Here is a 13,822-nt window from a genome sequence, read left to right on the forward strand (position 1 = left end):
TTCTTAAACTTCTTTCGTGTGTAAGGTCTTGGAATAGATGATCAATGATCGGCTTGTGTGGTTTTTGGAGAGAGGTGAATCCCCCTCCCTGGCAAGTGTGGCTTTCGTAATATGCAGTCTACTTCTTGTGCCCTACTGTCGTTAGAATATTCTGTTTGCGAGGCTTTCTCCTCTAACCAACACCCGGTTACGTTCTTCTTTGAATGGAGAAGGCTTAACACTGCTTGGCGTCATTGCATTTTACTTTCTCTTCATGAGTTTGGTCTTTGTGGGCACTTGCCTATTTTTATTCAGTTTTTATTTAACCATTTTTCAAAGGAAATGAGTGGAAGTGGGGGTGGGAGGTCCTAATGCCCGTGAACAGCAAGATGGGGTGCCGCAGGGGAATATCCTTAATATTACTCTTCTTGCTGTGGCTATCAACAGTGTAATCAATGTTCTCCCAGAAGGTGTACGTGGTTCAGTATATGTGGATGACCTTTCAATTTCCGTTACTACATCTCTAATATCTGAGAAGAAATTGAAGCTGGCTCTTGATAGAGTTTCTGTTTTCTTCTACAAAGGCAGTGGCTACGCATTTATATTGTCTTCATTGGGTTCAACCAGACCCTGACCTATGGTCACAGAATCTCCTGTGTGGAAAAGACTCGGTTTCTGGGTCTTGTATTTGATAGAAGACTGACCTGGGCTCCTCGTATTCATTACGGTACGGCAGTTTGTAGTAAAACCTTGAGTCTTCTGAGTGTTTTGGCTCATACCTCTTGCGGTATTGACCATCGGACCCTTCTCTTCTTCCATATATCCCTTCTTCTTCATAAACCTGGATATTGGTGTGAGGTCTACTTCTCTGCTAAGGATGCCCATCTCTGGACGTTAGATTCTTTCCATCATGCTGGTGTTTGTCTGGTAGCTGGGGCATACAGGTCATCTTCGATTTCGAGTTTTTTGATGGTTGCTGATGCCCTCCCTTTAGATTTACGTTACCAGTCGTTGATGACGAGGTGCTGGTATCGTCTTCATCGCTTCCCGAACTAAGTGTCTTGTGCCATGATCTCCCGATTCCCGATCTTTTGTTTATGACACTCTTCCTCTGATGTCAGCCTTCTCTCTTCTAGGCTGACAGTTTCTCCTCATCCGATCCCGAGGGTGGGTTTTTCTCTACTCCCTCACGGGCAGAAACTCAACAAAATCCCACATAAGGACCAAGAATGACAAGCCAAATTAAATTGATAAAACCAGTGGATGAGACTAATTAAAAAACTTCAGTGCAGATAAAGCACTGCGGGAACCACTACAAATCACAAAAAGTGACTGAAGGAAAGTAAAAATTATTTGGAGAGCAAACAAAATTGCAGTGAGGTCCGCCGTGAATACTGAGGCAATACCAGGAAGGCTACCGACCCATTGCTGTAAGGGAAGACGACACCAAAGCCTACTCCAGTATCAGTCTCAGATCCATCACTTTATACAGGAACAGAAACCTCATGAATAAATGCATGCACGAAAAAGAGAGAGAGGGATACATGAGAGGGAAGTGAGATCTTTTTACTAACAACGGACTTACAGAATGTCACATCTGGGAGTGTCCAGGTTTAAACTGGCTGTTCTGCTGGGTAAGGCAGCATTGGCTCACCCACATGGTTCTGTGGGATCACATTCTTCTCTGCATTGGCAGCCTGCATATGATTTTTCCCTTTTATTGCTGGACAATTTAGGGACTGTTGGCAAGACCACTGGATGCTGTGCGACCTAACAAGATGTGTGCTGTTTGTGGCGAGCTTGATTACTTCACTTACTAAGGCTTGTCTCGCCAGTGGGAGACGGCTTTATGCCGGTTGCGAATTGGCCACATCCGGTTCTCTCATGGCTTGTAAATGGAGGGTATTCCCCCTCCATTCTGTGTGGATTACTTGGTCCTCCTGGCTCTTTGGCACTAGCAGGTGGAGTGTCACAGTCTTGGGGATTTATGCTGTCAGTACCTCTCTGAGCACCAGGTGAGTGATGACCCGTACTGTCTTTCGTCGGTGCTTGGGGAGGTGGCCTGTTGTACGGGAGGGGCAACCCTCAACTTTGTGGAGGCATCAGGACTTCTTCATAAGGTTAGTATTTTTTTTTTATTTAGTGCTTGTTTCGTGGGTGTTTTTGTGATTTTAGTGGGTTTTTATGTGTTTTAATGTTTATATTTATGCCTGTGTTTTAGAATCTTGCCTGATATTATTCTTTGATGTGTTTTAACCTGATGTCCGGTGACATACAACCTTGGCAGTTGTGCCACATCTCTCTCTCTCTCTCTCTCTCTCTCTCTCTCTCTCTCTCCGTATACATATACAGTATATATATATATATATATATATATATATATATATATATATATATATATATATATATATATATATATATATATATATATATATATATATATATATATATATATATATATATATATATATATATATATATATTCCAAAATCATTATCACATAATTGTTTAGGAACTCCATCTTCATGCTCTAAGGTGGCATCTTTTACTGATTTTTCATTTCATTCACGGTTTTTACGATAAATCCCAGCAGCAAACAATGTATACAGTACACCTACTTTTTTTGCAACTATAGTATCTTAAAGGTATCTCCAATGCTGGCCCACGCCTTCCTTGCAATATCGTTTACTAGCAGATGTCCCTGACGTTCCCGGATAAAAAATAATGATATTGCATACTGGCATTGCCTGGGACAGTTGGGGGGGGGCATCACCCCTCGGAAAACCTCCAGGGTCCTAGTAATTGGACTTGTGTTCATCCTTGGGTACAATCCTCCAGGAAATTTTCCCTAAGGACCTATTCCTACTATGGACATGTTTTTCCCACAGTCAACATACCTTTTCCATCTTGCCCATTCACCCATTCTGTCCACAATGCCACCCCACCACACTCACCCAATCCTGCCCACCCAACCACCCTTCAAACCCATCCTGACCACCCATACACTTATCAGCCCCCTCTGCCAACCTCATCCACCAACCCTTCCCACCCACGCACCCCACCCAACCTGCTCCCCCACTTTTCCACACTCACTCACCCCTACTCACACACCCCTACTCACACACCCACCCACTCACTCCTGCTCACCCACCCACCCAATCATCCACCTTTCCACATTCACCTACCTGCCCACTCATCCTGGCCACCAGCTCACTCACCTATGCTACTCCATCCTGCGCCACCCCATTCACCCACCCACCCAACCCTGACTACCCATGGTCACCTAAAACTAGGATATCTAGTCGGCCATGGTCAACCCCACCTACTGTATTCCCCCCACCCACCTGACCTGTTGTGAAAACTAGAAACTGTGTTAGTTGATCACCATGTTTCTATCATGTTGACAATTTTGAACTAGTTCTAACTTTGACCATTAGAGGCGCCACTTTAGCTAATTTAAGTCACACGTATAATTTCTCTGTAAAAAGTTAAGCTGTTAGACCTTTTTTGAATTTTCTAGATTGCTGCTTCTTAATTTCCATGTTTGACAAACACAGACAGACAAAACCATTGGAATAATTTTCCTTCCAAATGGTAACGGTCTTCGTATTTCTCAGGGCGTTCTGTGGTATTATATATCTAAGTTAGGGGGAGTCTTCTCCATGGCTCTTCCGCCGCAAATGCGTCCTTATGGAAGTTTCATTTCGCCACGCAATTAATGCCCCTTTTACATGAAATCGGATCTTCAAGCTGTGCCAGCTGGAAAATTATGAGGTGCTGCAACCTCATGGCCTTCCTGGAACTACTCAGCCTACTGACGCGCGTTATAAATGAACCAGTGAGCTCCTTCGATAGTCTCGACCCGAACTGGCCCTTAGGTGCATATTTTAAGATAACCAGTGAGACTCCTTAACAGACACCTAACCCAAACTAGGGTCTCTTGGACATATGCATGTAGAGAAATGGCGCGGCATTTAAACATGTCTTTTTTTCTGTATTTATTGTTTTTTTCTTTCTTCAGAGTTATCTCGACTGGTTACGAAAACAACGTGGCAAGTTTGGACTTTTTCAGTCGGTACGGAGGAATACCAACCGAAGTAAAGTGTGCAAACTGTGGCAATTCTTGCTGGTACAGGGAGGAAAAGCGTGTTTGGCAGTGCAGCCACACTTACGTGATTCCAAAGGCAAACAAACAAAGAAAGTACGGTTTTCAACTAATAACTTTAGTGGTACATATTTAGAAAAGACTCATTTGTAGCCCTGGCAGATTTTTATTATATGCATAAATTTCCATAATCAGGAGCAGATTGGTGGGCAAGGAGTTAATGTTGTGATGGACGAAATTCTTTGTCCGTTGAAAATATAACCATAGATGGGAGGTGACGGACATTTGTTTATTTGGTGGTATTGATGTTGTTGTTGTTGTTTGGATATTCTCCCCACAGCAGCGCCGTTCCGGGCAACGTTCTGTCATGCCCTTATTTGACACAGAAGGAGAGGGAGAGCCAAAGAACTACGAGACTCTAAGTCCCACTATAAATCGCTACATTAGACCCAGAAGCATTATATACAGCGACAAGCACGTAGCTTATAGAGCTGTGGGCAGTGAAGGATATATCCACCACGTAATTAATCGTCAAGAAAATTTTGTGGACCCAGTAGGTAAAGTAATTCACACAATGGTAACTGAAAGTTTGTGGTGTGACGTGGGGGAGTGCGTTAAGCACCCTGGTATTCAGGCAAGATATACTTTAGGCAGCACCTATCAAGGTATCTTTTCATCAGAAAACTTAACGGACATGAACTCCATTCTTTCCTGCTCCAGGTGGCAAAATTATATCCCCCACAGCCGGCTCTATATGGTGAAGAAGCAAGGCTAACCCCTACTCCCATCCCTAGAGTTGCTGAGATGGCCAAATGTGCCGAAAAAAACACCTCCCCTAAGGTAAGCGGATTTCACAGTTGTTCATGGAGGTTTTTGAGTGGCTTTGAATATTAGGTTTAGTGGCAGTTTGATGGTTAATGTCACTGCGGAAGTCTGGGGAGGCGAAGCCCCTGAGATAGGATACTTTCCTTCATTAGCCATGTTTTTTTTTTTTTTTTTTTTTTTTTTTTATCCTCCACCTGACAAAGTCAGAGGAGGATGTTGTTATCACTGGAATCAATAGGTGTCCATCCATACAGTTGGGTGACAAGGCAACAGGGCGGCTGGCCGGGTGTAAAGATTTTGTTTCTGGGCCAGAACTCAGGAAGTATTCACTATAGTCATGAAATTTCACATAGTTATGTGTCTTATAGTAAACTGGTGCCTTTTGATGGTAGAATGCTTAAGTAAGGTTTTTTAAAATTTAATAATGAATAAAAAAAAAATATCAGAGATCTCAATGCAACCTGCATACGGAATCTGAAGGGCTCAGATTATGTGTCCTTAAGGTGTTCGCCTTACACCCACTTTTAAAAGAAAAGATTGTGTGGGGGAGTGGTGAGGGCGTTTATGTACTTGGTTAGGTGTGTAGGGAGATGTGGGTAATGTGCTTGGTCAGGTGGTGCGTTGCAACAGCAAAGAGTTGCCTATGTTTCTTAGTTTCTATTATTTTTTTCAATGTTTTTTTTCCATCTTATTATTATTTTGTGTGTGTGTGTGTGTGTTTTGGTCGATTTTAATGATCCTTAAATATGTTATTTTGTATGTTGATCAGTTTTAAGGATTTTATTCCTCTCATGACTTCACCCTCCTTAAGGGGTATGGGTTATTTGCGACGAAAATGAGTTTCAAAATTGATTGAAAAACACGAAAATCCTTCATTAAAAAAAATAAATAACTGTACTTAAGGAAAAAATTCCGAAACGTTAAAAGAAAACATAAATAAGATACAGTGTTCCACGTGATTTTATGGAAGTACAGTTCACCTACAGCCAATTTTTATATGTTACATCAACGTGGCCCAGTTCGCGTTCGTTACATAGGACCACTTCCCTAGCATTTTATTTTGTTCCTTACACCTCAGTATCGTCTTCCATGTTACTGATGCAATATATATCGATAGTAAAAAGATAAAAACATAGAAGAGAATGCTGAAGTGTAATATTAAAGTAAGTCTCTGAGGAAGAGGTGGTACGAACCCTCGTATGAAACTTATATGTGGCCCTTAGATTTAGTCTGGCAGGAAGATCTGTTGACACTGTATGTCTATGAGAATCCTCCTCTGGTAACAGGACTGATCTTCGCAAGGCCAAGATATGGGAAGAACTGGCGCTGTCCTTTCTTTGTCTTTCCTGGGAAAGCAAATCACGTTTACGACAAAGAGTTGGTCATCAATGTGTCTGTTAAGCCGACCCTGCTGTACTTCTTACGACATCTAATATACTATTATCCTGGGGAGAGAGAGAGAGAGAGAGAGAGAGAGAGAGAGAGAGAGAGAGAGAGAGAGAGAGAGAGAGAGAGAGAGAGAGAGAGAGAGAACGTGCTTGCACAAGCGCGCGGGTTTGTATGTGTGTGTGTGTGTGTGTGTGTGTGTGTGTGTGTGTGTGTGTGTGTGTGTGGTGCAGGCAAAAGTGGAAATGGATTTTGATGAAACTTGGCAGGACGGTTGCTGTTGCGTCACAGTTTTTTTTTAATTATTATTTTTTTTTTTTTAATTCAATGAAAATATAACCAAGGGCGAGGAGCCCGAAAATTGTTCACTCCAAGAAAAAATAAAAAGATAACAGACAGCCAAATTCAAGATCCGTTCATTTCGAGTCTGGACATATTGCGTTATAAGACTGTAGGTCATTGCCAGACGGAAATACAGACGGAGGAAGACAGTTCCAGAGTTGATATGTCGTATTCATGAAAGACTGGGAGTAGCGGTTAACTCTTGCATTTGAGAGTTGGACATAAAAGGGATGAGAGTTTGTAACTAGACGGATGCTAAACTCCCGCCGCAGTCTTGGAGGGATGCAAGCAGACAGTTCAGAGGAGCAATGACCATTGAAGCAGCAATAAAAAAGAGATAAAGATGCAACAGTGCGGCGAAGAGATGGAGGTTCAAGGGAGCCAGTAAGAAGAATAGAGTTAATTAGACAGAAAGCCTTTGAGTCCACTTTGTTGATAAGAGCTGTATGTAGTGAGCCTCCCCACACATGAGAGTTGTACTCTACACAGGGGCGAAAAAAACCCGTGTATAAAGTCAACAGTCGTGCAGGGATAAAGAAGGTACGGAGTCGGCTTACCATATCTAATCTCTTGGAAGCATATTTTACAGGAGAGGTAATATGATCATTCCAAGATATATCCTGAGAGAATGAAACCCCAGGTGTGTTCAAAGATGATGCAGGTTTGAGTTGGATACTGTTAAAAATTACAGGATATTCTTGTGGTTGATTCTGATGGATCGAAAGATGTAAGAATTAAGTTTTTGATGCATTAAAAACAACAAGAATACTTTTACCCCAATCAGAGATATGAGACAAAGTAGACATTAGGTGAGCCATAGGCTCATCCTTTGTTAAAGTTACTGCTGAGATGGAAGCTGTGGGAAGCGGATGGAAAGGTGAAGCAGAGTCATTATCGTATGAATGAATAGATTTAGGTACACAACTTAGAAAGTCATTGATGAATAGAATGAAGAAAGGAAGCTAAAGAGGAAGAAACCATAAGAGGACAGTTTGTAAATTAAAGATTTGTGCCAACACTCGATCGAAAGCCTTTGGGATGTCAAGTGCAATGGCAAAGCTTTCACCAGAGTCCGGAAAGGTGGATGACCAGGAGTCTTAAACATAGGTGAGAAGATTGCAAGTGGAGCCTCCTTGATGGAACCCATACTGACGATCAGAAGCAAGGTTATTATAGAAAAGGTGGTCTCTGTGTCTTTCTCTGTCTTTGTCCCTGTCTCTGTCCCTGTCTCTCTTTCTCTCTCTCTTTATATATATATATATATATATATATATATATATATATATATATATATATGTGTGTGTGTGTGTGTGTGTGTGTGTGTGTGTGTGTGTGTGTGTATGTGTGTGTATGTATTGTTAAGAATAGATTCAAAAACCTTAGGAATACAGGATGTTAAAGCAAGTGGGCAATAATCAGTGGACTGGCCATGGTCACCCGTCTTTGGGACAGGCTGCACGAGTGCAACTTCCAGCATGAAGGAAAGGTACAAGTTGACAGACAAAAGCAAATAATTTTACCCAGGCAGAGTATAAGCACAGAAGCAGTTCTTGATTACAACAGGTGGGACTCCATTAAACCCATATCCTTTGTTAGTACTGAGACAAGTGATGGCAGAAAACACATCCATTAAAGAAATTTTAATACCAACCCTGAGGAAATCATAGGAGGGAAGTGATGGAGGAACAGCACTGGAATCATTTAACGTGGAACTGGAGGAGAAAGTGTGAGAGAAGAGTTCTGCTTTATCAGTAGAAGAAGCAGCTACAGAGTCACCAGAGTGGAAGAGAGGAGCGAAGGATTATGAAGTAAAGTTGTTGGCAAGGTTTTGGGGAAGATGGCAGAAGGAGTGGAAAGAATCTGAGTTGGTGAGGCCAACGCATTTAGTGTGAATAAATATATATATATATATACACACACACATATATATATATATATATATATATATATATATATATATATATATATATATATATATATATATATATATATATATATGTGTGTGTGTGTGTGTGTGTGTGTGTGTGTGTGTGTGTGTGTTTCCTTTAGGGATGAAATGGATGTGTGCAAAATATTGTATGGATCAAATAGTATTTATAGGTTGCACAACGACCTTTAAGTTTCATCCTATTATCAGTTTCAGCATACGCATTTAAATATAGGCAAACCCGACTTATAGCTATCAAATTTTACCTAAACTGTTAAACAAAAATTAATAAACGTATTTTTAAGAGTTTTAGCCACAAGTAATTAATTTTTTAAGCTATTACACTACATAAAGAACATATGCATTATTGTACAAGTTATGAAACCATAAATAAATCAATAAAATTCTTTAGTATATTTAATTATCTGTGTTACCAGGGTACGGGACGAGGACCTAACTGTCATGTACCCCACCAACCTCTTTCCCCAGCCACCACCCTGTAGAAAAGATTATGATATGCTCTGTATCTCACTTCATTTACTGATGTCCAAGCAGCGTAGATTTCCGGCTATCTGGAAACCGTTGACTATGTGCTGCTACAACTTGAAGGAGGAGTTGGAGTTGGTCCTCATCCTTGGTGAGAAGTCTGTTATACTCTTGGATGAGTGCCACACCTCGATCTGCATTGTCATTGGTAACTTTAATTCCTTGAACAATACTAAATGCCTTCTGAAAGTCATCTCGTGAGCTCCAGGAGTCTGGGGGTTCACAAAGGTATCCAATCGGGAGACTTCTTGAAAAAAGCCAGTGTTTCTTTTGTCACAAAGTCTTCCAAACCATGTTCCTTGATAGCTTCACCTGCGACTGTCACTGATTTTGGCGGGTCTTCAGTTCCAGGTTGCTCGCTCATTGCCTTTGCCATCAAGCTCTTGGAAGTAGATGGAACAACAAGATCAAAAAAACTAAATGCAACTAGTTCTTCTGACAAATACATTGGTGGGAGCTGAATTTTTCCAATGTGGCTTTTGAAACATCTTTATCAATATTTCTATAAGCATGGAGGGATTTCAGAAGCTCCAAGTCATTTCGGGGAGCAGAGATGGGAAGGGGACTCTCAATCCAGTATTTCACATACACTATCTATTGATCTATTGCCATACGCCTTAATCCTTTACATGGGGTGGCCACAAACAATCGCCTCTACGTCACCCTGTCCCCCGCCATTTCACTACCATGCTCCAAATTCACACCCCTCTCTCTCATATACCTCTCCACTCCATCCCTCCATCTCATCCTTGGCCTTCCCCTCCCTCTCTCCCCCTCCAACTCACTCGCATACACTCTCCTCGTTAGTCTCTCACTCTCCAGCCTCTCTACATGGCCAAACCACCTCAATGTGTTTCTCCTAATGCTTCGTATCACATCCACATCCACACCATAACGTTCCTTCACATCCTCATTTATCAGTCTGTCTCTCCATGTGACTCCACAGGCTCCTCTCAAATAACTCATTTCACTGCTCTCACTCTTGACTTGTGTCTCTCCAACAACGTCCAAGCTTCATTTCCATACGTCAGAGTTGGTATCACCAAATTGTCATGTAATAACTTTTTCACTTCCATGCTCACTTCCCTGTTTCTTATCACTGCTTTCAAGGAACCAACAACCTTTCTTCCTTGTTGTACCCTTTCAAGCACTTCACTCTCCTAACTTCCATCCTTACTCATCACACTGCCCAAGTACTTAAACGTACTCACATTTTCCATTTCCTTATCATCCAACCTCACTGTACATTCACTGACTTCACCTCTCTCGAAGACCATAACTTTACTCTTTCCTACATTCACCCTTAAATTCCGTTTCTCACACACTCTCCCAAACTCATTTACCAAGCTTTGCAGCTCCCCTTCGTCTTCACTTAACAACACAGTATGATCTGCAAATAACAGTAGAGGGAGTTTCCAAACACTGCCCTCTCTCATTAGGGCCACTCCAACAACCACTGCCCTACCTTGTATCTCTTTTACAACCCCATCATATGCAGATTGAACAAACATGGAGACATGACACATCCCTGTTTCAACCCAACCTTCAAATAGAAAAACTCACTCAGTTCACTATCTACACGCACTGCAGCCTTAGCATCCTCATACATACTCTTCTCAGCATTCAACATCTTCCCATCTACTCCATATATTCTTAATACTTTCCACAATCCTTGTCTATCCACCCAGTCATATGTTTTCTCCAAATCCATGAGGGCCGCATACAACTTCTTTCCCTTCTCTAGACACTTTCCCACTAAAGATCTAAGATTGAATATCTGATATACACAACCTCTTTCCTTCCTAAAGCGTCCCTGTTCTTCTCCAACTAATTCCTCTGTTATTTCCCTAACTCTGTCAGTAAGTATCCTACCGTATACTTTTCCTGTTACACTAAGAAAACAAATGCCCCTATGATTACCACACACTTCTTTTTCCCCTTTTCCTTTGTACAAGGGAATAATTATCCCTGACTTCCAATCCTCTGGGACATTACCTTCCTCCCAGGCCAATCTGCACATCTTCCACATCCATTCTTCTACTATCTCTCCCCCATGCTTTAGTATTTCACTACATTCTCCATCAATTCCTGGGGCTTTCCCCATTTTGACTTTCTTCACTACTTCCACAACTTCCATCCTATTGATTTCTTCCTGTCTTCTCATCTCTCTCCTTCTCCCAGCCATTCCCCCAGCCACTTATACTCGCATTACTTTCATTCTCTATGTGCAACAATTCATTAAAGTGTTCTCTCCATCTGCTCACTTTTTCTACCTTCTCAACTAATAATCTACCGTTTTTATCTTTCATTCCCTTACTAACTTCATTGCCACCTTGTCTAACTCTTCTTTCCTCTATCCAGAACATTTTCTTACATTCCCTCCTCTTTACACTCAAATTCCTTCCAAATTCCTCATTCACTTTCTTCTTACTCTCTCTCTTACTAATCTTTTCACCTCTCTCTTCCTTTCTACATATAACTCTCTCTTTCGTCTCTCAACTTCTTCCACGCCCCTGTTTTCATCCATTCATTATAAGCTTTCTTCTTTTATGCCACAGCCCGTCTCACCTCTTCATTCCACCATGCTGTTCCTTGCACCCCCTTTCGTCTTCTCTTCACCCCACATACCACCTCACATGCTGCACATACAGCGTGGCAACAAAGATTGACATCCTACGCATGCCCTGCTCCTCTCTTTGAGTTAACTTGAATTTTCCACGGAACCTCCACACTTTCAGCGAGAATATTTCCTTTGACATCCATCGAACATGATGCGTTGGTCCAGGACGAATAAAGTGAACTCCTCTAGATGGAGTGCCTCCAAGCGAAATCAATGAGACCTCCAGAAATTCTCGGTAGTCATCCCTCAAATCATGTACTTCTTCCAAAGCCTTCTCAGCCCAGGAAATCACTTCAGTTTGAGCATTTTTTATGAGTAGTGCAACCTCTTCATAATCAGCGCCAGTTTCAAACATATTTTGTTTGATGGACTCCCATTTTGCTTGGAAACTTTTAAACAGCAGCTCATCCGGGCCTTCTGTTGGTGTCATTAGTGTATAAGCAGCATTGGCAACCAGTTCCAGCATATGGTGTCTGCAGGCAATGCACAGGAGATTCTTTTCTAATTTCTGCTCTATGAGTGTACATGCACCATTGATACAGCCTGTATTGGATGCTGTAGTAGCAAAAACCATGCCAACTACTTTTTCATCTAGACCCCACTCTTCTAATACTTCAGCAACTGCCTTGGCCTGTTCCTTTCCAGTACCATTCGGGATTTTGGCAACTTTGAGGAGCTGGCTGAATCCACTGCCCGATACAAAGATGGGAAGTCGATCAACATGTTCCTGTGTTGTCAGATCCTTCATTAACTTACCATCCCAGTGTACACTTAATGGTACGTCAGCAGAAAATTCTACTTTCACGAAGGAGATAATTTTCTTTCTTTGCAGCTATCTTTGCCGCCGGATGGAGGATCGATTGATGTTGAGCTCATCAAGATTTTGCCCAAAAGACCAAGCAGCCACTGCAAGTATGAGCGTTGAGTTACGGGTTATTACTTTTGACCTATCCAGAACTGCTGCGAGGGATAGAGTTACAATGTTCTTTGTCACCCTTCGACATTTAGAATGACCAGGAGTGGCTTCCACATCTGCACTTGTTCTCACACTATTTTCATCATGTTCATTGGACACGTCGTGACTACTGCTACTTCCTGTTCTTGATGACTCCATCTGCTGAACTTAGAATGAGGCTGATGCTGCCTGTTCAGATCGAAGCTTCCTTTCTTCTTGTAGTGTCTTTTGCTTGGACGCTCTATTTTCTTTCTTAGTCAGGGAGACATCCACTGGACCCATAGTTCCTCTAAGGCCTAGTTCTCTTTGGGCAAGTAGAAAATCTTTGTCCTGAATACGCATGGTTGACAGAGCATCTGCAGTGGCTACTTCAAACAAGTCCTTTAATGTTTTCTTGACAGCCTCTTCTTTCTCAGTTTGTGGAGTTGATCTGCGACTTTTTCCCTTCTTCAGCTGCTGATATTCTGAATATAGTTTCTCTACTTTAGCAATGGAATGATCTTTTCAAATCGTCGGGATGTGGGCTTTCGCCCAAAACTCCATCACTCCATCAACTACGGCAGCAGCACTAGAACAAATTGTTAGCTTTTTCTCTTGATGGTAGTGAAGGAAGTTGCTAAGGACTTCACCTTTTGATGGCAGCTTGGATCCTGTCAGGTCTTCTTTAATACTGACTAGGTAAATGTTACGTCTACTTTTCATAGTCATGTTGTCACTCATACAGTGCGTAGTCTTATGCACGTACTACTCCATGAAGGAATCATATTATTGTATGTTCTCGAGGATCTGTGACTGATAACCTGCAAGAAAAGAATGACTCATGAGTAGGCGCGATTTTTGGATATTTGACAACAAATTAGCAAAAATTCATGGTCTATGTGCACCCTCTAAATATTGTTCCATTTTTTTATATTTTTTCCTTGGGGGTTTGGGACCCAAAGGTACACTTTTGAGGGTTGGGAGTACAATATATTAAAGAAAAGTCTTTAATGACTCTCTAATATATATATACAGTATATATATATATATATATATATATATATATATATATATATATATATATATATATATATATATATATATATATATATATATATATATATTAGCAGGACAAAGAACAGACTAAGCACGATTCCA

General features: G+C 41.4%; 1 pseudogene; it reads right to left on the reverse strand.

Moving 5' to 3' along the window:
• Positions 1-9,101: 9,101 nt before the first annotated feature.
• Positions 9,102-13,387, reverse strand: LOC145414632 (uncharacterized; annotated as a pseudogene).
• Between the last annotated feature and the right edge of the window lie 435 nt (positions 13,388-13,822).

This window comes from Coenobita brevimanus, chromosome 100 (genome assembly GCF_032717465.1).
Source record: "Coenobita brevimanus isolate Jiangsu-jjx chromosome 100, ASM3271746v2, whole genome shotgun sequence".
In the NCBI taxonomy this organism is placed as follows: Eukaryota; Metazoa; Arthropoda; class Malacostraca; order Decapoda; family Coenobitidae; genus Coenobita; species Coenobita brevimanus.